This window comes from Panthera leo, chromosome B1 (assembly GCF_018350215.1).
Source record: "Panthera leo isolate Ple1 chromosome B1, P.leo_Ple1_pat1.1, whole genome shotgun sequence".
NCBI lineage: Eukaryota > Metazoa > Chordata > Mammalia > Carnivora > Felidae > Panthera > Panthera leo.
In genome coordinates this window covers 34,600,468-34,622,130 of record NC_056682.1, presented here as the reverse complement: position 1 = coordinate 34,622,130, position 21,663 = coordinate 34,600,468, and the positions used below count along the sequence as shown (strand labels likewise).

The 21,663-nt window shown below is 45.5% G+C and overlaps 1 protein-coding gene and 1 long non-coding RNA gene across 6 annotated transcripts in view; one reads left to right on the top strand and one right to left on the bottom strand.

Moving 5' to 3' along the window:
• The window catches only part of ENTPD4 (ectonucleoside triphosphate diphosphohydrolase 4), a 43,164-nt gene extending 41,131 nt beyond the window's left edge, over positions 1-2,033 (bottom strand). For all 5 annotated transcript variants that reach the window (XR_006201564.1, XM_042934563.1, XM_042934560.1 and 2 more), the window contains exon 1: positions 1,860-2,033. The gene's annotated coding sequence lies outside the window, so the exon portion shown is untranslated. The remainder of the gene's footprint in view (positions 1-1,859) is intronic.
• Positions 2,034-2,117: 84 nt separating this feature from the next.
• LOC122216878 lies at positions 2,118-18,956 on the top strand. Its single transcript, XR_006201166.1, has 2 exons — positions 2,118-2,228; positions 18,120-18,956. It is a non-coding gene; the product is annotated as an uncharacterized LOC122216878 (long non-coding RNA).
• The last annotated feature ends 2,707 nt before the right edge of the window (positions 18,957-21,663 follow it).

The window sequence follows — 21,663 nt, the reverse complement described above, 5'->3', positions numbered from 1 at the left end:
CTGGTTCTTAACTCTGAAGGCTGCTTATCTGTGGGTCTACCTATTACACGATTTATTGGGGCCTGTCAATTCTTTTTCAAACATCACATTTAGTCCACACATCTAAAATGACCACAGCAGACATTACTACCACAAGACAGATTCTAGGCAGGTCCCCTACCTTCGGCTTTACTATGAACACTGCACTTCAGAAACACCTCTGTGCAAAATGCTACATTCAAAATATGATCAACTCAAGAAATTTCTGGAGCCTATGGGTCAACACCAACTTGCTTGGGTGGCATCTGAAACCGTAACATCCATCGACTAGGCCCATCTTATTTTATCAACTTGTTGTCTCCTCGGCCCCAGAGAACATCTCTCTGTTCTAGAAAGGTGGGTCTCTTATTGCCCCCACACACTCTTCTCATTCTTGCCTCTGGCCTTTACTAATATCCCTTCTTCTAGTATGTCCTGCTTTCAATACTACACTTCTTTCAAAGCACAAGTCAATATGGTTCTTTGCCAAGATCTAACCTGTTTTACTTTCTCACGTTTTCCCACACTCTGAAATCTTTTTATTCAAGCGTAGGCTGTTTTATTTTTATTTATTTTTTAGTAGGCTTCACACCCAACAGAGGGCTTGAACTCACGACCCCAAGATCAAGAGTCACAAGCTCTACCAAATGAGTTAGCCAGGCACCCAGTGTAGTTTATTTTAAGTAAACATGTTGAACAAATATGTACAGAATATACATCCTTAGATCCACTTTTATTCTTGTTTCTTCTCTGTAGACTATAGGCACAAGGGTTGAGATCAGGCATTGCCATTGGATGTGGAAGAATGTAGGCCATGGATTCAATATGTAACAAACACAAGTGATTAGTCAATGTTAACATAAACACAGAGAGAAATAATTAAACCACTAATACAAATTAGTACTACGTTCTGTAATTCTGCTACTGTGTCAAACTGAAAAAACCTGGTACAAAGACAAAATAACATCAAATACAAGATAACACAAAAAACAGGATTCTTTGAAGGCCTCTCCAAGGTTGGAAAATGTTCATTACACAAAGAAGGGCACAGTAAACGCTGCAATGTAAAATTAAACCAGGGATTTGAGTCTCTAATTTAGAATTCTTCAGTAACTTCTCGTTTATCTTCTAGCACGGAAGTTCCCGAACTGTAACGCATCTCTTCTCTTTCCCAATAGTGATAAATGTTCTCTGAGAGCAACGCTGTTCACCTAACTGGGGTCTGGGTTTCCCTGTGAGTTCTGGGACATATTCTAGAGAATGAGAACTGTCCCTTTAAAAGGCGTCCACGCATTACTCAAGTTTGAGAAACACTGCTCTCACTATCACTTTATTGCCCGATTAGTTCCATTTTTCCAAGGAGCAATCTAAAGCACAAAAGTAAAAACAGAGCAAGGCAAAACCGAGGCTGAAAAGTACCAATGTTAGGAAAGGCGACAAGCAAGAACCAGTCGTGCAGCATCCCCTCTCCCTGGCCACGTCCCCCGCCAGTGGGGGCCAGATCCGCCCACACTACGTGTGCGAGAGGGAAAATCCAGCGTGGTCACCGGAGCCGGCGCGACAGCACGGCTGCCAGCTTTCTCTTGCCAGGGGCTGGGGGAGAGCACCTGCCGCCCGGGGTCACGGGGGCTGACGGCCGGGGCGCCCGGATGTGGCCGCGCGGCCAAGGCGGCGGGGGCGGCGCGGATGTGAAGACCGCCAGCAGGCGCGGGGAGGGCTCCCGGGGCACAAGGGCTCGTCCGCGGCCCTCGCCGCTCCGCCGCGTCCCACGCTCCAACCGTCCCAGCCCCGCCGGCCGCTTCCTCGCCCTCCCCTCGTCCGCGCCGGGAAGGCCGCCTCACCTGCTCGCAGCGCCCGACTTGGCGGCCGGGGCTCCTGGCAGCGGGAAGCTGCAAGCGGAACGCATCACGGCCACCGCAGCGCGGCGGCAGCGGCAGCCACACGGACCCGGCTTCCTGGAGGATCCGTTCCTTTCCGGGAGCCGCACCGCCACCCGGCTCTAGCCCGTGCGCGTCACCGCCCGCTCCCGGGGCGCGCACGCCGTGGGGGCGGAGGGGAGAGAAGCGCGGCGCGGGGGGTGGGGCTGCGCCAGGGGCGGGGCCTGTGCCCCGATGATTGGCGTGGAGTGCAGCGCTCTTCCCAGGGTAATGACCCGCGGGCAGCTTGCCTCTGAGAGTGCGGAAGGTGACAGCGGTGTCACAGAAGTAAAGGTAAGTCTGGCTTGGCTACCGCCTGTCGGTCGTAGCCAGTCTGGTAGTCAGCAAGGTGCAATGTGCTTGTGATAACCAGGTGATCTTTCCTTGGTGCCCCAAGGAGTATGGAAAATAACGCTTGAAAATCTGACAAAGTCTAGGCATTTTCGCTCAACTCTTGATATGTTTACAATTCTTTCAGTAGCTATACCTGTTTTTATTTTTAAGTTTTTATATAAATTCCAGTTGGTTAACATACAGTGTAATATTAGTTTCTGGTGTACCATTTAGTGCTACAACTATTAAAATCCCAGGAGAGAAGACAGGACCTAACCTCTTTGACATAAGCCATAGCAACTTCTTACTAGATATGTCTCCTGTGGCAAGAGAATTAAAAGCAAAAGTAAACTTCTGGCACTTTATCAAAATAAAAATTTCTGCACAGCTAAGGACATAATAAACAAAACCAAAAGGCAACCTATGGAATGGGAGAAGATATTTGAAAATGCATATCTGATAAAGGGTTAGTATCCAAAATCTATCAAGAACTTATAAAATTTGATACCCCCCCAAATGAATAATCCAATTAAAATGGGCATAAGACATGAATAGACATTTTTCTTTTCTTTTTTAAATTTTTTAATGTTTATTTTTGGGAGAGAGAGAGACAGAGAGAATGAGGAGGGGAGGAGCAGAGAGAGAGGGAAACACAGACTCAGAAGCAGGCTCCAGGCTCTGAGCTGTCAGCACAGAGCCCGATGCGGGGTTTGAACTCCCATACCGTGAGATCATGACCTGAGCCGAAGTCGGACGCTTAACCGACTGAGTCACCCAGGTGCCCCAGACATTTTTCTAAAGAAGACATCCAGATGGCCAACAGACACATGAAAAGATGCTCAACATCACTCACCATCAGGGGAATACAAATCAAAACCACCGTGAGAGACCTCCTCACCCCTGTCAGAATGGCTAAAATCAACAACACAAGAAACAACAGGTGTTGGTGAGGATGTGGAGGAAAAGGAACCCTTGTACACTGTTGGTGGGAATGTAAACTGTGCAGCCACTCTGGAAAACAGGGTGGATGTTCCTCAAAAAGTTAAAAATAGAACCACCCTGATCCAACAATTGCACTACTAGGTATTTGCCCAAAGAATACAAAATTCTAATTCAAAGGGATACATGCACCCCAGTGTTTTTAACACTGCTATAGCAGCATTATCTACACTAGCCAAACTCTGGAAACAGCCCAAGTGTCTGTTGACTGATAAATGGATAAGGAGGATGTGGTATATATACAATGGAATATTACTCGGCCACAAAAGAAGAATGAAATCTTGCCACTTGCAACAGAGTGGATGGAGCTAGAGAGTATGATGCTAAGTGAAGTAAGTTGCTATCCCTGTTTTACAGATGGGGAAATTAAGGCTCAAACTCATCCAGTGATTCTCTCAAGGTCCAGGATTTCATCCTTGCCAAAAGTTAGGTGGTAGAGCCTGTTCTCGGGAGACGGATCTCACCCATACACAATGGTTCTGAGAAGAAATAGTAGGGTAAACACCAGTTCCTGAGATTGACCCATGACCTTGCACTTAGCTCAAGGCCACTCTCTCTAGCTTGACAAAAACTACCTTGAAGTCACAGACCTGGAAGTCATTGAGAATCACAGCTTCTGTTCCCCCTTTCCTCTTTTTTTTTTTTTTTTTTTTTTTTTTAAACAGGTGAATACACTGCTATCCAAGGATAGGAAGTGACCAGCCAGCCTAGACACTTTAAAATGTTTTTTTAAAATGAGAGCCCTGGAAAAATCTACACTATTCCCCTTTCAAGTAAAACAAACTTGGAAAGAACTAGTAGTTACATATTTCAAGCAGAATCCTTCTTGGTCTAGCACCAGCCTGGATCATCTCTTTGGGGTATTGTTTCATCCCTGGATTCTGATACTGTTCATGAAAGAAAGCTAGCAGTGACCAGGGAGCCTTGTGCTTTAGAAGTAAATGCTGTCTTTTTTACTACTGCTCCACATGAGAATCATAAATCCATAGAATGTTCCAGCCCAAGAGACTGTAGACACTCTTTCAAACTACCTCCTTCTGCTGCTGAGGAACCTGGACCCAGAGAGGTTGAGTGACTCACCCAAGATCTGGACCCAAAGGGGGAAGCTGTACCGATGGTTCTGATCCCTACTTCAGTGCCCTTTTATGGCAATCTACTTTTTTATGGCGATCTGTTTCTATTTTAAAAATGACCAGCTTGGCTAGCTTACACATTAAAAACTTCTGTAACATGTACTTAAGGTTGCTTTTAGAAGCTTAAGTAGTTGGCCACTGACATGCTGTGATTTTATGGCCATTCTCCCTCAAAACTATGTGCCCTTCAAAGCCCTCACCATCAGAGATATTGGTCTGGATTATGGTAGTCTCCCTTATAGCCCCCACTAAAATGCCAGACTAGTATTACTACACCATTAGCATTTCTTGATAATTTATATGTGATAATTATCTGATAAAAGCTAGGAAAGACAAGTATAAAGAAGGTATGAAAACATGGAGCATGGTGTATTCATTTCCTAGAACTGCCCTAACAAATTACCCCACACTGGGTGCTTCAAATGACAGAAATTTATGGGGTGCCCGGGTGGCTCAGTCAGTTAAGCGTCCGGCTCTTGACTTCAGCTCAGGTCATGTTCTCACAGTTTGTGGGTTTGAGCCCCATGTCGGGCTCTGAACAGGAGGTGTGGGGCCTGCTTGGGATTCTCTTTCTCTCCCTCTCTCTCTGCCCCTCCTCTGGCCGTGTGTGGGCACGTGTGCTCTCTCGTGCATTCTCTCTCAAATAAATAAACTTTAAAAAAATGACAGAAATTTATTTTCTCGCAGTTCTAGAGGCTAAAGTTCTGAAATCAAGGTGTTGGGAGAGCCATGCTGTCTCCAAAGACTCTAGGGGAGGATCTTTCCTTGCCTCTTTTTAGCTTCTGGTACTTGCCAGCAATCTTTGGCATTTCTCAATTAGTAGATGCATCACTCAGATTTCTGTCTCTGTCATCACATGGTGTTCTCCCATGTGTCTGTGTCCAAATATCCCTCTGCTTTAAAGGACACCAGTCATAATGGATTTAGGGCCCAATGTAACCCAATATGATGTCTTCTTAACATAATTATATCTGTAGAGACTCTATTTCTGAAGAAGGTCACATTCACAGATTCTGGGTGGACGTGAACTTTTGGGGGACACTGTTTAGCCAGTACATGAGAGGACCATCCCAGTCTAGGTTGTCAAGGAAAGCCTCTCCAAGGAAGTGGCGTCTGAGGTCACACCTGCAAGATGAAGTGGTATTAACGAGAAGAAGGGTGAAATCTGGGTCCACATGAAGAGGTCGTACAGTGGAACCAGCAAAGAGGCTCTCAAGGAGGAAGGAACACGACTGTCGGGGTGATCCATCAATTTAGTCTCACTTATTAACAAAAGAAACAAAAAACTAAGCTAATTGGAGATAACAGTACTTTATTCTAGGCACGGTTCTAGTTCATTAGAAAACACTTGAAATAGAATGATACTGAAACTACATCAAAATTCATGGAATGCAGCTAAAGTAGCACCCTCTGAGAAATTTATTCCTTGAAATGCTTATTTTAGTAATGAAAAAACATTTGACATCCATTATCTAAGGCTCCATCTTAAGAAGTTAGGGTAAGAAGGGGCACCTGGGTGGTTCGGTTGGTCAAGGGTCCGACTTTGGCTCAGATCATGATATCACAGCATGTGATTTTGAGCCCTGCATTGAGCTCACTGCTGTCAGCGCAGAGCCAGCTTCTGATCTGTCCCCCTCTCTCTGTGCCCCTTCCCCACTTGTGCTCTCTGTCTCTCAAAAACAAATCTTAAAAAAGAAAAGGAGGGCAAGAAAAGCAAATTTTATCAACCTTTTAAGAAAGGAATTATACCAGGGTGCCTCGGCGGCTCAGTCAGTTGAGTGTCTGACTCTTGATCTCAGCTCATGTCTTAATCTCAGGGTCGTGAATTCAGGTCCCACATTGGGCTTTGCACTGGGCCTGAAGTCTACTTAAAAGAAAAAAGAAAGAAAGAAAAAGCAATTATACCAATCTTACATAAAGTCAGAGAATTAGAGGAGGAGGGTCAAAATGATCTTGATGCCAAGAAATAAAAAAGGAAAGAAAGTTACACATCAATGTCCTTTATGAACACAGATGCAAACACTCTAACAGATCATTGGCAAATTAAATCCAGTAATATCTGGAAAGAGTCAGATAGTTTAACCAAGTGGAATTTCTTCAAGAAATGCAAGGTTGGTTCAACATTTTAAAATCAATCAATGCAATCCACTACATAAACAGTGTAAAGGAGACAGTGCATTTGATTCACATGATCTTAATCAATGTAGAAAAAATATTTAACAACATTGAACACTCATTCATGATTTAAACCAAAAAGCTCTCATCATCTGTAAAGGGAATGATCTTTCCTCAGTTTGATAGGGTATCTATAAGAGAACTATAGCTAACATGGCCATGAAAACAAAGTATCTCATTACCTGCTTGGTATTTTAAAAGTATTAAGTGAAAGTTTGAAAAAGAGGGTGACATCTGGACTGCAGAAACCATCTTGCAACCATGAGGCAACAGTAATGTGGATAAGAAGGCCATACTAAATATGATGAAACAGATAGGAAGAGTTTCTTGGGATTGTCATGGCATCCTGAAACCACTGAACTAACACCAGCCACAGGATCTACCTCCTGATTTCCTGTAAGGAGAGGAAACTAAAGCCCCTATTTGTTTAAATTCGTTCGGGCTGGATACCCCATTACCTGCTGTTAGGTCTTTAAAAAGATTTGTGGACTGGTTGATTGAAAACTAGGAGGGCCCTCAAGAGGTCCTATCTCCCAGCTGCCTTACTTTGTCAGTTTAAAGTCTATTTACATTTTACAGATGAGACAGCTAGGCTCCCTGAGGCAAAGCGGCTCCCACAAGCTCCTAAGACTGGGAGACAAGAGACTTGAATGTGAAGAATACCAAACTGGGAGGTAGGCACTTGAGCCCTAGTCCCTGCTATGCTGCCAATTGACTGTGTAAGCTCAGAAAATTTAGTTTACCTCATTGGTCCTCACCATCTGTACGTTTTTTTAAAAAGGTAGATGGGAGGTGTCTAAGGTCCTTTTCAGGTCCCAAATCCATAATTTCTAAGAGGCAAAAGAGAAGACTAGAAACACGGTCCTCCTCCTCTTCCTCCTCCTTATGGAATCAAACATAAAAGAGCCCTTTCCTTTTCTCATTGAACTCTGGATTGCTTTCCAATTGTGCTTATGGGAACCCTGATGAATGGCTCAGTATTTAACCATCAGTCTTTGAAACCCAAACAGGATTTCTCTTAAATTATCTTCTTGAAAAAATCCTCTCACATGGCAATTGCTTGACGTCCTGCTGGCTTTGCTCTCTAAATGTGTTAACCAAACTGGCTACACTGTCCCTCCCAGCACTGTGGACGTTCAGAGCAGGTACCTGTGAGGTGCTGTGGATGTCACAGAAACACAGGAATCAAGTGGCCCTTGGACGTGGTGGGTCCTATTGTTCTCCCCTGGTGCTGTTTGCCTCCCTAAGTCATTCATGCACAGACTGGTTGTTGAGCAACTTGGCTAATAATCCTATATACTTGTACAGAATTTGTCTTCAAGGAGATCATAGCACTTGACAGACATGACCTCATTTATAAGCCCAGCATTCCTAAGGCAGGGAATGGGCCAAGAGAATTCTTATTTTATGGTATTCTTTTATGGAGAGGAAGCGCTTGAGATCCAGAAAGAGCCAGTGACTTGTTTAAAGCAGTATCAGAATTCAGAGTTTGCTTCAACTTTTTCTCATCACAGCAGCATGATCAACTGTACCTGAAAGGGATCATGTGGGATATGGGTCATCACACATACATACACACATGCATGCACACACACATGCACACACACAGGCACACACACACATAGGGAGTGGACATGGTTGCTGCTCAGGACCCATTCTTCTGTTTTTGGTAACAGTGTCTCAGATTTCTAAAAGAATATACCTGTCTCACACTCAGTCCATTGAGGTCAGAACATGACCCTGGCCTAGTTCGGCAGAGTAATTTCGTTCCCTGACCACTGTGATTGGCACATGAATCATTCTATTCTGATCAATATAAGCCACATTCTTCAATATCAACTTCATCTGCAGAAAGGATGATGTTTTGGTTTCCATACAGATTTTGTTCCATTTCGCAAACCCTTCAGCCTTGGGCAGGGAGCAGCGGGTTATTTATCAGGCCCCTTGAATCTTGCCCCTTCTGTGTTCCTCCCTCACTTGAGCTAACATACCATTATCCCAAGCATCCTTCATTCAGTCTTTATCACCTCAAGGTTAGAGTTGAAATTCTTAGCGGATCAGCTCTGGGAATCAACAGGTGATTAGATGTTATTGGTAGGTTGGCCTCACGCCCCAAGGTCACGACTGAGGCCCCTCCAGGGTTTTAAGCCCCAAGTCCTAACACTTCACATATCCCCTGGTTCTCACATGCTTAACTGCTTGCTTGTTCCCAGAGCGTTCTTTATTTTCATGCCTCTGTGTCTTTACACACATTTCCTATGACCGGAATGATTTTCTCTTTCTTGACTGCCTAGGGAAAAAAAAATCTATTCATCCTTCAGTTTGCCCCTCTGAAGCTGTGTTATTGTCAAGTTGTTCCTGACCTCCAGGCAAGAAAGTCTCTCTCCTTTATCCGTCAGCACCATCACTTGCTATAACTGCTGTTGGTTCTTGCTACTAGCTTATTCCTCTGAGTATTCTTAGACTGGAGCGTGTATGAGTTCAATTCAACAGGTACATTTTGGGTGGTCGGGCTGTGCTCCTCCCATGCCCTGCAGAACTAAGGCTCTGGCTACCTTGCCTTCCACACCAGAAATAGATTTCACCCATCTTCTGCTGCCATGATTCTACTTTGCCTGGTCTCCAAATTCATCCCCATTTCAAATGCATGCTGTATTTTTTAGAGTAGCTGTAATGTCAGGTAATGTCGACTTGAACGGAATTGGATGTTTCATCTTGTTCAAGTCAGGCTAATAGTTCCATCTGTCAGAATCTTTGGAATTCATATTTTATTAACCAACTTTCTCATTACCCTTCTTAGCTTGAATCATATCTATTTGCATACATGTCTTAGTTCCCATATCCTCTCCTGCTAGACTATAATCCCTTTGGAGTCGGGTATCGTGTCTTCTTTTTTTTTTTTTTTTTTTTTTTAACGTTTATTTATTTTTTTTTGAGATAGAGAGAGAGAGACAGAGCATGAACGGGGGAGGAGCAGAGAGAGAGGGAGACACAGAATCGGAAGCAGGCTCCAGGCTCTGAGCCATCAGCCCAGAGCCCCACGCGGGGCTCGAACTCACGGACCGCGAGATCGCGAGATCGTGACCTGAGCTGAAGTCAGACGCTCAACCGACTGAGCCACCCAGGTGCCCCTGGGTATCGTGTCTTCTAATTCATACCTTCCAGAGTGTTTAGGACAGTGCTAGATACGTAGGAGGTGCTCCAAACATGTTTGCTAAGTGACTAGTGAATGAATGAAAGAAGGAATGATATTACTTTCCTTACAGACAGAGCTCGGCGAGATAAGTCACTTCTCCGCTCACCACCTTTCAAAGTCACTGAAGTGAGGGGACAGAAAAGGGAGAGAAAGCAGTGGGTGGTCCAGAGATAAGCTTTATCTTTCTACACTATATTCTGAATGTACCTGCCTTGTGGTGCCTAACAGGAAATTCTTTAGAGTTTTTGTAGTTGGATGGAGAATTTTCCACTTCAATGATGCAGGTCGAACTCTATTTTTACATCATCTCATCGTTTCAGTGGGAAGTGGGGCGAAGAGTCAGTTGTGTATTCTCAGTACAGCATCTTTCTCTGTGATGCCTTCTCTGCCTTCTGTGTGAAATTGCAAGCTGTCGCCCTTTGACAGCACACTCTATGCCCATCCATGCTTTTCTCTTTCTCTGTAGCTCATATCACTGTCTGAAATACCATATATTTTCTTCTTTTGTTAGTTTCCTGTTTGTCTCCCCATATCAGTCAGGCAGCAGAAATCATATGGTTTATTTTTTCATGTTTATTTATGTTGTGTGTGAGAGAGAGACAGAGCACGTGCATGCACACACATGAGTAGGGGAGGGGCAGAAGGAGAGAAAGAGACTCTCAAGCAGGCTCCTTGCTGTCAACACAGGGCCTGATATGGGGCTTGATCCCACAAACCGTGAGATCACGACCTGAGCTGAAATCTAGAGTCAGACGATTCACCAGATGAGCCACCCAGGCATACCAGAAACCACATATGTTATTTCAACAGGAACACTTCAATATAAAGAATTGTTACCTAGTAGGACATGCTTAACTACTAAAAGAAGTTTAAAAAAAGAGAGAGAGAGATTTCCATAAAATGGTCCAGAAGAAGAAAATGCAGCCAAAAGCATCTACTACCTCTAGGCTTGGTGGGAGGAGTGGAGAGGAAGGAACTGAGGACTCGGGGAATGTCTCCCCCCCCCCCCCCCCCCCCACACACACACACCCTACTGTCCCCATCCTAAGGCTGAGGTTTGGAATTCTCCCAGGAGTGTGGCTACCTAGGACTGGCTGCGTAATATGCAGACTTAATGCAAACTGAAAATGCCAGGCTCTTTGTTCACTCTGTGAACAAACTCTATTCACTCTGGATATATAATCTTACGCATCTCGGAATATATGCACGTGCTCCTACTGCCAGTCCTACAAATGTTTGTGTCCATTCTAGAAGGGAGAAAACAGAAGGAATAGCCTCCTGGAAAAAGTGGCATGAGATAGGGTTGAGGACACAAAGGGAACAATTACCGTGGAGAGGAAAGACTTCTTTTTAAAAATTACCGCCGGTAAAATACACACGACATAAAATTGGCCATCTTAACCCCTTTTCAGTAGGGTTAAATATCTTTGCATTGTTGTGTAACCGATCTCCAGGACATTTTTGTCTTGCAAAACTGAAGCTCTGTACCCCTTCAAAAACAACCCCCTAGTCCCACCTCCCCTCAGCCCTGGAAACCACCATTCTACGTTCTGTTTCTGTGAATTTAACTACACTAGATGCCTCATAGAAGTGGAATCGTACCGTATTTTTCTTTTGTGATTGGTTTATTTCACTTAGCATAATGTCCTCCAAGTTCAGCCTTGTTGTGGCATGTGTCAGAATTTCCTTCGTTGCTTAAGGCTGAATAACATCCCTTGTGGATATATACACAGTTAGTTTCTCCGTTCATCCATTGACAGGACACTTGAGTTGCTTCTACATTTTAGCTATTGTGAATAACGCTTCAGTGAACATGAGGGTACAGATATCTCTTTGAGACTGCTTTCATTCCTTTTGTATGTAGTCTCAGAAGCCGGATTGCCAGATCATATGGTAAGTCTATCTTTCATTTTTTGAGGAACCTCCGTACTATTTTCCATAAGGGCTGCACCAATTTGCATTCCCACCAACAGCGCACAAGCGTCCCGGTTTCTCCGCATCCTCACCAACACTTGTTATTTGCTGTCTGTTTCTTTTCCTTTGAGAGTAGCCATCTTGATGGGTGTGAGGTGGTATCTCCCTGTGGTTTTAAAGGCTCCTTTTGAAACAGAGGGGAGGAGGGGAAGGTGAGTGAGAGGCAGAGCTATTTTGAAGTGATTAAGAAAGACACTCCTAGCCAATCTCCATTTTGTCAGCTGCCTTGATGGCAGAGTCATAAGCCCAGAGAGGAAGGTATGGAGCGGGGAGGGGCTGGAGGGGACTGGCAGAGGTTCAAACAGGAGCCAGCAGGGAAGTAACAAGTGAATCAATCAGGGGTGATTACAAAAACAACTGAGCAGTGGTGAGGCTCCATCTGAGGTCAGGAGGCTTGAATACCTGATGAACCTGATCCTGGTGTCTCCAGCAGCCAAGGAGTCAGGAAGGAGCAAAAAAGACTTGTGGGGTTATCTAGATTGGTGCCTGGAAATCTTTTCCTGTTTGTGATGTCGCCCTGCCTGCCTCGAGCAGCTGGGGTGGAAATGATTATCGGAGTTGGGAGAATCGAGAGGGTGTTGCAGGTGCCCATGGGAACCACTCCTTCTCATCTTGTGATTAGGGATCTAGGAAAAAAATGCCCTGGGTGAAGTGCCTTCCAAGGAAAACCAGGGTTCCTTATATAGGGCACTGGGAAATCTTTGTTTAAGGAGATCAGCAATACAGGAAAGTGCGGCAGGATGCAGGCTCCCCAGAACAGGAGTTCTCAAAGGATGACAGCAGAAGTGAGGGCATCCGGCTCATCTGGAATCCTGGTATTCACTGCCCCAACCCATACCCACTGCATCAGAAACTCTGGGGATGAGGCCCATGAATGGCTATTTTATAACAAGCCCTCTTCAGGTGACTTCGATGCAGGCTCAAGTTTGCATGCTGTACCCCAAGGAACAGTATAAAGGGCCAGCAGACGACTAACATGAAGCAGAGAAGGACTAGAACAGAAGTGTATTTGAAATGAGATCCTGACAGAAGGAAACAGGGGTCGGGGATGTCAGCTGGACAGCAATTGCGGCCCAGAGAGACACAAAACACAGGAGGTTGGGCAACTGGTCGGAGGTAGGACAGTGGGGAGGGCAGGGAAGGCTGTCTTATTTACTAGATTTGGAAGAAGGGGTCGAATTAAATAGACAGAGAGTTCCAGTTGCGGTGGTGAGGCATGGGTGTGTCTCCTCAAGACTGGTCCAAGCCCCAGAACATCGATTAGTTATGCGACCTTGGACAAGTTATTTGTTTAAACTCCTATTTTCTCAAAGGTAACATGGAGATCATATTACCACCTATCTGGGTTGCTATGAGGAGTTAATGAAATAATCCAAGGGAAGCACTAAGCACAGTGCCTGGCTGTAGGATGAGTTGATAAAACTCTGCCGTGAATTTTATTTAAAAGCAACTTGGGGCTTGACAGGGGAAGGTAAGTCAGAAGATGAGATCTCTATAAATACCTTTCCTAACCACACCCTACCTTACACATCCATGTTGTGCAATTAATGTTCATTGCTGACAAGTCTCTTTCCCTTTTGTCGTGAGCTCTGTAGTCGTTCAGTCACCTAAATGCTCTTCATATCTGTACCGTCATGACAGTGACTTCGGATTATAAGCTAATGGTCAGGGCTGTGCCTACTTAGGGTCCATCTCCCTTGCCCTAGAGCCTGGCAGAGGTCCCACAGCCACAGCCTTAGAAAGCACTTTATTTATTTTTATTTATGTATTTTGAGGGGGAGGTGGAGAGAGAGAATGGGAGTGGAGGGAGGGGCAGAGAAAGAGAGAAGGAGAGAGAGAATTGCAAGTAGGTTCCGAGCTGTCAGCAAAGAGCCTGCTGTGGGGCTTGATCTCATGAACCGTGAGATCATGGCCTGAGCCAAAATCAGGAGTTGGACACTTCACTGACTGAGCCACCCAGGCATCCCTAGAAGGCGGTTTGAAAATGAACGGAGCACCTGGGTGGCTCCGTTGGTTAGGCGTCTGACTTGGACTCAGGTCATGATCTTGCAGTTGGTGTGTTTGAGCCCCACGTGGGGCTCCATGCTGATAATTCAGAGCCTGGATCCTGCTTCAGATTCTGTGTCTCCTCCTCTCTCTCTGCCCCTCTCCCACTCACAACCTGTCTCTCTCTCAAAAATAAATAAACATTAAAAAAAATTTTTTTAAAGAAATTAAAAAGCCCTGACCTTCCTTGTTCACCCTGGGAAACTGAGGTAGGCCCAGTGCATGTGGCTTGCCAGATACAGACATTGGTAATGCAGCATCTGCTTTTACAGCTAACCTCTCGGCTCCCGGGGAGACAGGTAGAGACAGGTGCTGCTGTCCCTCAGGGCCTCCTGGTGCGGCATAAGTTTCCCAAGTACACAGAACAGACAGGCTCAAATGTAGCCTCCCAGAGCTGACCCCGTTGGGAAGCACCTGTGTGTTCATCTGGATTCCTGCTCCCCCTGGTAGGAAGGAGCCTGGCCTCCTGTCCTGCCAGCTTGCTGTTTCTTGTATTTTTTAAAGGGTTGTGTTCAGACCCCGCTTCCTCAGCAAGGTGCTCTGCATTGGGACTTAGGTCCAGTGGTTTACGTTTCTTCCTGTCCTGTCCTTTAATCGAATGATTATGACTGAAAGATCATTTGAGAATTTAAGTAGAATATTTACCATGCCCTAACATAACACCTTGCTTCATTTTCTGGCACATCTCCTTCCCCGTGTATCGATCATTTTACACATTTGCAATCATGGCATATCTGAGTCGATAAGGGCCACGAGTATTATCTCATTTGGCCCCACTTAATTGTTCGGCTCTTGGTAGAATCCCTGATATATAGCATGTGGTCAATAAGGGATTATTGAACGACTACTATTTTATATTATGCTGCTTCCATTTAAGGTCATAAGAACATTCCCCTGTTTCTATAGCATGACTAATTGCAACCTTTCATGGTTCCCCAATAGCGCCAAACAGCAATTTATTAAAGGTTTCCTTACGTTGGGATTCTGACTGTTTGCTTTGTTGTTGTTGCTTTTACTGTTATAGATAATCTTGTCATAAAATTTTTATGCACATTTTATTTAGCTTTTTTGGAATCTGTTTCAAATACAAAAAATTCCCAAGAACGGAATTACTGTGTAAAGGAGGTTTGGACAGCTTTATGATTTAATAAAGATTTCTTAAGGAGCCGATAGTTCCTGGTGGGGACAGTCCTTTTATGCCTGCGCTCTGCTACATATTCACATGTCTATTTCTCGAGGATGTCCAAGTCAATGATGAGGGCCATAGACGCCATCCCCAAGAGCCCCCTAATTCAGAACTCTTTGAAGAGTCTGAAAACTTTTATTGGAAGCTTACTACATGGGGCTAAGCAGAGCTTTTGGTTTCTGAATAACAAAATAGATTATTAACAGAAATGATGCCTTTCCCTCAGGTCCTAAAATAAAATCCAAAAACCATGGCCCCCATCAGAGCAAAGTCTCTGAGACTAGCATAGCTTCAGGCAGTTCTGCCTTTGATGCTGAATGAGACTCTGAGATCTCAAATCCCAAGGAGACCTGTGTTAGCTTGTATGGCTCCTCTAACAAGTTGCCACAATTTAGCGGCTAACGACAATGCAAATTATCTGACAGGTCTGCAGAAGTCTGACACGCTCTTGCTGGGCTAAAAGCAAGACATCCACAGGGCTGCATTCCTTTCCAGATCCTTCCAGAGAAGGATCCATGTCCTCGTCTGTTCCAGGTTCTAGAGGCTGCCCACAATCTCTGGTTCATACGTGGCCCTCTTTCTCTGTGTTCAAAGCCTGCAATATCAAATCTTTCAGACTCATCTGCAGTTCTCTCTCTCTCTCTCTCTCTCTCTGACCACATCCTGGAAAGGTTTTCTGCTTTTAAAGGGCTAATGTGATTAGATTGGGTTCACCTAGACAATCCAAGATCCAAGATAATCTCCCCATCTCAAGGTCCTTAACCTTAATCGCATATGCAAAGTCTCTTTGGCCATGCAAAGTAATGTATTCATAGGCCCTGGGGATGAAGATGTGAACATTTTTGGAGGGAGGGATTATTTTGCCAACCAGAAGACCTAAAATGGAAATATGTTTTTTATTTAAAATATATGCATTCACAGGAACATATAATATGATTCATTTATATAATGAATGACTAAATTGGGTGAATCAGGCACGAAAGTCAGTATGAGAGTAGAGAACGCTACGTCACCCAGTTGTATTCAGAGAAAATCCTCCAGGATGTCATGTAGATTCTTCAGCACCTCTTATACCAAGGCCAAGCCCACATGTCTGGACCATTGAAACTGCCAGTCTCCCCTCCTGTCCGGGCCCAGGCTCTGCACAACTGTCTGCCTTGTGGAAGGTGGGGCCAGAGCTGAAATGTGGCATTATCAGGCAAAGTGAGGGGACAGGAGAGCAGGAGGGAGGCCCTGAAGGTAGCCTGGTACCTCAATAGAGAGCTGCTGTTTGCTAGGTTCTGTTTATGGGCGTTCCTTTTGCAAGAACAGCATTTTCTTCCTTGGTGGTCTTTGTCCCTTGGCCTTCTCGTGCTGCTGTTTTTTTGTTTTTTTTTTTTTCCCACCTGGATCTTGTGTTTAGGCTCTCTTGGAGAGGCTCTCTGATGAATGACCCTGTGTGTGTGTGTGTGTGTGTGTGTGTGTGTGTGTGTGTATGTGTGTTTGGAGCTGCAAGAGTAGATTAACTGAGTCCTGTTTTTTTTACTTGTGACTAACTTGACTGTAAGTACAAAGGAGAGTATAGAAGGGCATTCGTATTTCTTTCTGGAAAGCCTGGAAGGTGAAGGAATGGGCTGACAGAGGCCACTGAGTTCAGAGATATGGATCTGATGACAACATGGGCATTGATTTCTTTATAAGATTGATTTCTTTGGGGATGCTACAATGGGCTCTGAGCCTGGGATTCAGGACTCACCCGTTACAGCGGACTGAGTCTTAGGTCCTTGCTTATCCTGAAAGCATGTTGGAAGCAGAACTTTTCTCCAGCCTTGCAACGAGGCTTTGGACTCACCACTAGATGGCACCTGTGCCGTGGCTCTCTCCCGCAGCACGGCAAGGCGGCCAGAAACTTGTCCCGGGCTGTGGGACTGACCCCCTCACAGGGCTGGACGGGGTCGCTCCTCAGCCACTCCTGTACCTGGTTTTGCTGACTTCCATTTGGGTATCCACCAGGACTAAACTAGGACCAAACAAGGCAGTTTTTGCTTCATTCTCTGCATCTGATCATAGGTTAAAAAAAAAAAAAAATGATCCTTTTGTTCCTGGGGCTCCTGAAAGAAAATGTGAAAAACCTATGAAAACAGATTTGTTTTGTGATTGTATTTTGCTTACTTGTTCATAGGCAACATGGGGCCAGACAGACTTGGGTTTGAGCTTTAGCTCTCATCTTCTGGACAGTCCTTTCTGCGCCTCAGTTTTCTTCTAAAAATGAATCATCCTTGCCTGATGGCATTGACAAAGAGGAAGACATAAAAATGATGTAACGTGTCCAGCCCCGTGCCTGGCGCTTGGGAGGTGATCTTCTGTCTCACTTCTTCCCCAGACGGAGCAGGAGCTCTGACCCACTCACCTGTGTACCCTCTCAGCTACCATGGTGCCTGGCATGCGGGTAGTCCTCTGCATGGATTTTGAACGAATGAACAAACTAGCTCACGAATAGAGCTTACTCAACTTAATTTCTTTTTTTAATTTTTAATGTTTATTTATTTTTGAGAGAGATGGAGACAGAGCGTGAGCGGGGAAGGGGCAGAGAGAGAGAGGGAGCTCAGAGCCTGGAGCCTGCTTCGGATTCTATGTGTGTGTCTCTCTCTGCCCCTGCCCCACTCACACTCTGTCCCTCTCTCTCTCAAAAATAAATAAACATTAAAATTTTTTTTAAAAAGTGCTCTTTTTTAAAAATGTTTATTTATTTTGCGAGGCAGCGAGCATGGGGGAGGGCAGAGAGAGAGAGAGAGAGACAGAGAATCCCAAGCAGGTGCTGCGCTGTCAGCGACATGGGGCTCGAACTCACGAACCATGAGATCATGGCCTGAGTTGAAATCAAGAGCCAGACACCTAACCAACTGAGCCACCCAGGCACCCCAAAAGTGTTCTGGTTTGATCTCATACCAACAACAGGAGCCTTTATATAATATCGCTGACTAGAGGCATTCAAATCACTGCTTAAACACATTTAGGGACAAGGAATTCGCCACCTCAGAAGAAGGTCCCCTTCTTTTTAGACAGTTCTAATTGTAATTATTAGATCGAGACTGTTGCCTCACTTCTACACATTGGTTCTGATTCTACTCTGGAGCCACTTAAGTTTCCTCCCTCTTTCACAGGTCGGTTCTTCAAATTGACAAGAGCTGCTGTCAATCACCTCTTTCTCAACTTTTTCTCCCCCAACCTCTCCGCTACCTTCAGACATTTTCGAAGGACTCCTCGCCTCTCCTAGACCACAAACTATCTGGAGCTGAGCCAGTGAACAGTCCATCATCCGGAGACCCTCTTGTGCCCTGGCTTCCTGGCTGTGCCATGACGCACAGCTAGATGGTGCTATGCCCAAGGCCCCATTCTGGAGCTCTAGGACTAATGTAAAGTTTGCCTTCTTCCCCTAAGAAGTTATCGGTGCTGACCCCATCTTGCCTCATATCCGTTTTCCTCAGTGACCACCAGAAGTCCAAATCCCAGCCTTTGCAGTGATTCACTATGACCCTGACACATCATCCCTCTCCTGCTCGTTACGTATCTGATATGGACATCCCACGTTTTGCCTGTCCATACCCTGCCCTCCTTCTCTCGATGACTGCATTGCAGTTTTCCTTTGAAGAACCATTCCCTTACTTGCCAACATGCAGTTCTGGTGAGTTCTGTTCACCATAAGTGGGCAGCGGACCCAGGCCTGGCCAATCAGAGATGCCTCCACACTAGCTACAGTGGACGGTTAGGGTCGGGATTTCACTGGTGTGATAAGGGAAGAGGCGGTGGCTGAAGACCGAGTCTACCTGTTGGACAGCCATCCACTGCTCTGTGGGGAGAAGCTGCCTGAGAACAGAGCCAACGCAGAGGAGAGCACCCTGGGGACATGTTTGGGTCCCCGATGCCTCTGAGACGAAAGCCAGCAGTCCCACTGGCCTTCAGGCATGTGAGCAAAATAAATTCTCTTTTCTTTTGCTTAATTAAGTTTGAGCTGGATTTCTGACATTGCAAACTGACAAGTCCTAATATAATTTCTAATCTGACTCACCCTCCCACCCCTCCCCTGCTGGGGGACATTGCATTGCACCTCTTGGATGACACGTTGAGAGCTTGCCCTGTTCCCTCGTATGTTCTTGCCTCTCCGGTGAATGCCCTTCCCACCTCCTTTCATTAAGTGAAATCTGGCGCTCCCTTCAGGACACTGCTTCCCCTGCAGCTCTCTCAGAAGACAGGTTGATTTTTTTCCCCTACACTTCATGTGCCTCAAGGCCAGGAAGTGGGTAGGAGCCCTTCTTGTTCTCTATCGCCATTTAAAAACCACTTCTCTTCCTTCTACTTCAAATTCTCCAGCTTCTCTCAACCTCGGTGTCCACCTGTCCTTACTGCTCGCTGATGACTTCGGCCCTTGTCTCCTTGACTTTCTTTCCCTCTGGCTCTTCCAGGCTCCATTCTCAGCCACTTCAACAGACTCGTGACTGATTCTTCCAACACACGGGTCTTCATCACCTTGGCCGCCCTTGACCTCCTCATCACCAGCAACTATAACACGTCCAAAGCCTCAAATTCATATCCCACTTCCTATCATCTTTCATCCTTACAGCTCACCTAACTAACATACCCTTTGACCTTCAGACTGCCAATTTACACGAACCCCGTGTTCTGGACCCTACAGTCCATCGTTACAATCATTCCCCGGAAGAAAACCTAAATCCTGGTCTGTCTTTTCTTCTTTTTTTTTTATTAAAAAAATTTTTAAAAACATTTATTCAGTTTTTGAGAGACAGAGAGAGATAGAGCATGAGTGGGGGAGGGGCAGAAAGAGGGAGACACAGAATCCGAAGCAGGTTCCAGACTGTGAGCTGTTAGCACAGAGCCAAACACGGGGCTCCAACCCACAAACCATGAGATCGTGACCTGAGCCGAAGTCGGCCGCTTAACCGACTAAGCCACCCAAGTGCCCCTGTCTTTTCTTCTGTTAACATTCACCGTGTTTGTTTGTTTGTTTTTAATTTACTCATTTTTGAGAGAGAGCATGAAAGCAGGGGAGGGGCAGAGGGACAGGGAGAGGGAGAATCCCAAGCAGGTTCCGCACGGTCAGCACAGAGCCCCACATGGGGCTTGAACCCACGAACTCTGAGATCATGACCTGAGCTGAAATCAAGAGTCAGATGCTCAACCGACTGAGTCACCCCACCATGGTTTTTTTTTTAATGTCTATTTATTATTGAGAGAGAGACACAGAGCATGAGCAGGGGAGGGGTAGAGAGAGGGGGAGACATAGAATCTGAAGTAGGCTCCAGGTTCTGAGCTGTCAGCACAGAGCCCAACGCGGGGTTCAAACTCACAAACTGCGAGATCATGACCTGAGCCAAAGTCGGTCGCTTAGCCAACTGAGCCACCCAGGCGCCCCCCGTGTTGTATTTTTTTTAATTGATGACTTATTTACACTGGGAACTGCTTCCCAGAATCCCTTTTGCTGAATGGTTCAAGGTTAGAGTTGGTCAAAAGTGAGGTTGTACAAGATTTGGGAAGCAGAGTGAAATAGCAGCCATTACACGCTGAGGGTTGTACTTACTTTTCCCTTTCGGGATCTCTCTTCCCACTTTCTGGCAGTGCTGGCCAACAGTGACACCAGACCCAGCCCAGACACTTGGGTGTGAACTCACAGACGCAGTAACAGTGGAGAACCAACAACCATCCCTGGACTTCCACACCAGCCCCCTTTGTGGTCCTACTGCAGCAGCTGGATATGGCTAGCTTCCAGAATTCCTACACATGCCTACTCATTCTCCAGTGCCAGGGCTGGATCGTGGCTTTTTTCTGATTCTTCAGCTCCAAATTTGGACTTTTACTTGCCCAGCTCCTCCCACGATTGTGTAAGGTCTAATTACTATAATAAGCTCCTTATTCCAGAAAGCTTACTTAGTTCAATCCCAATGACACACTTTCTTTGAGCTTGCCCCAGAGAAAAGTGTTGCTGGAGAAAACACACAATCCTACTAACTACTTATGTTTTGTTTTTTTTTTTTTTAAGTTTATTTTTTTGAGAGAGAGAGCAAGAGCAAGGGAGGTGCAGAGAGAGAAGGAGAGAGAGAGAATCCCAAACAGGCCCAACACTGTCAGCGCAGAGCCTGATTTGGGGCTGGAACTCACAAATTTTGAGATCATGACCTGAGCCAAAATCAAGAGTCAGAGGTTTAATTGACTGAACCGCCCAGGCACCCCTAACTAGTTATTTTTAATTCATGACTACATAGTGGTCATCTGGTTTTGTATGTCCAGAATCCTTTCCCTCTTCCTTAGGTAATAAGACCACAGTTTTGCTGGATGAAGTATCCCTCCCCCTCCCACTAAGCACAGTCTTGGTGAGATTTACAATAAAATCATCATTCTTCACCTCAATCTGGCCATTGCTCTCTCCTTGGAATCTGAATGTGAAGGGATGGAATCCACTCATCCCAACAGCTGCTGTCCATGAGTCCCTGGTCCTTCAGCTTTTCCTATGACCACGTGAACTCTCTCCATTCTTCCAACAGATTTGTTGCTCAAGCTAGCCAGAGTCAGTATCTGAGGCTTGCGTGAACCTCAGATGGATGCTCCGTTCCACCCAGCAGTCCTGCTAAGTTTCCCATCAGTATGGACTCTCACTTCCCAAGGCACTCACTTCATAGCTTTCCCTATTTCTCA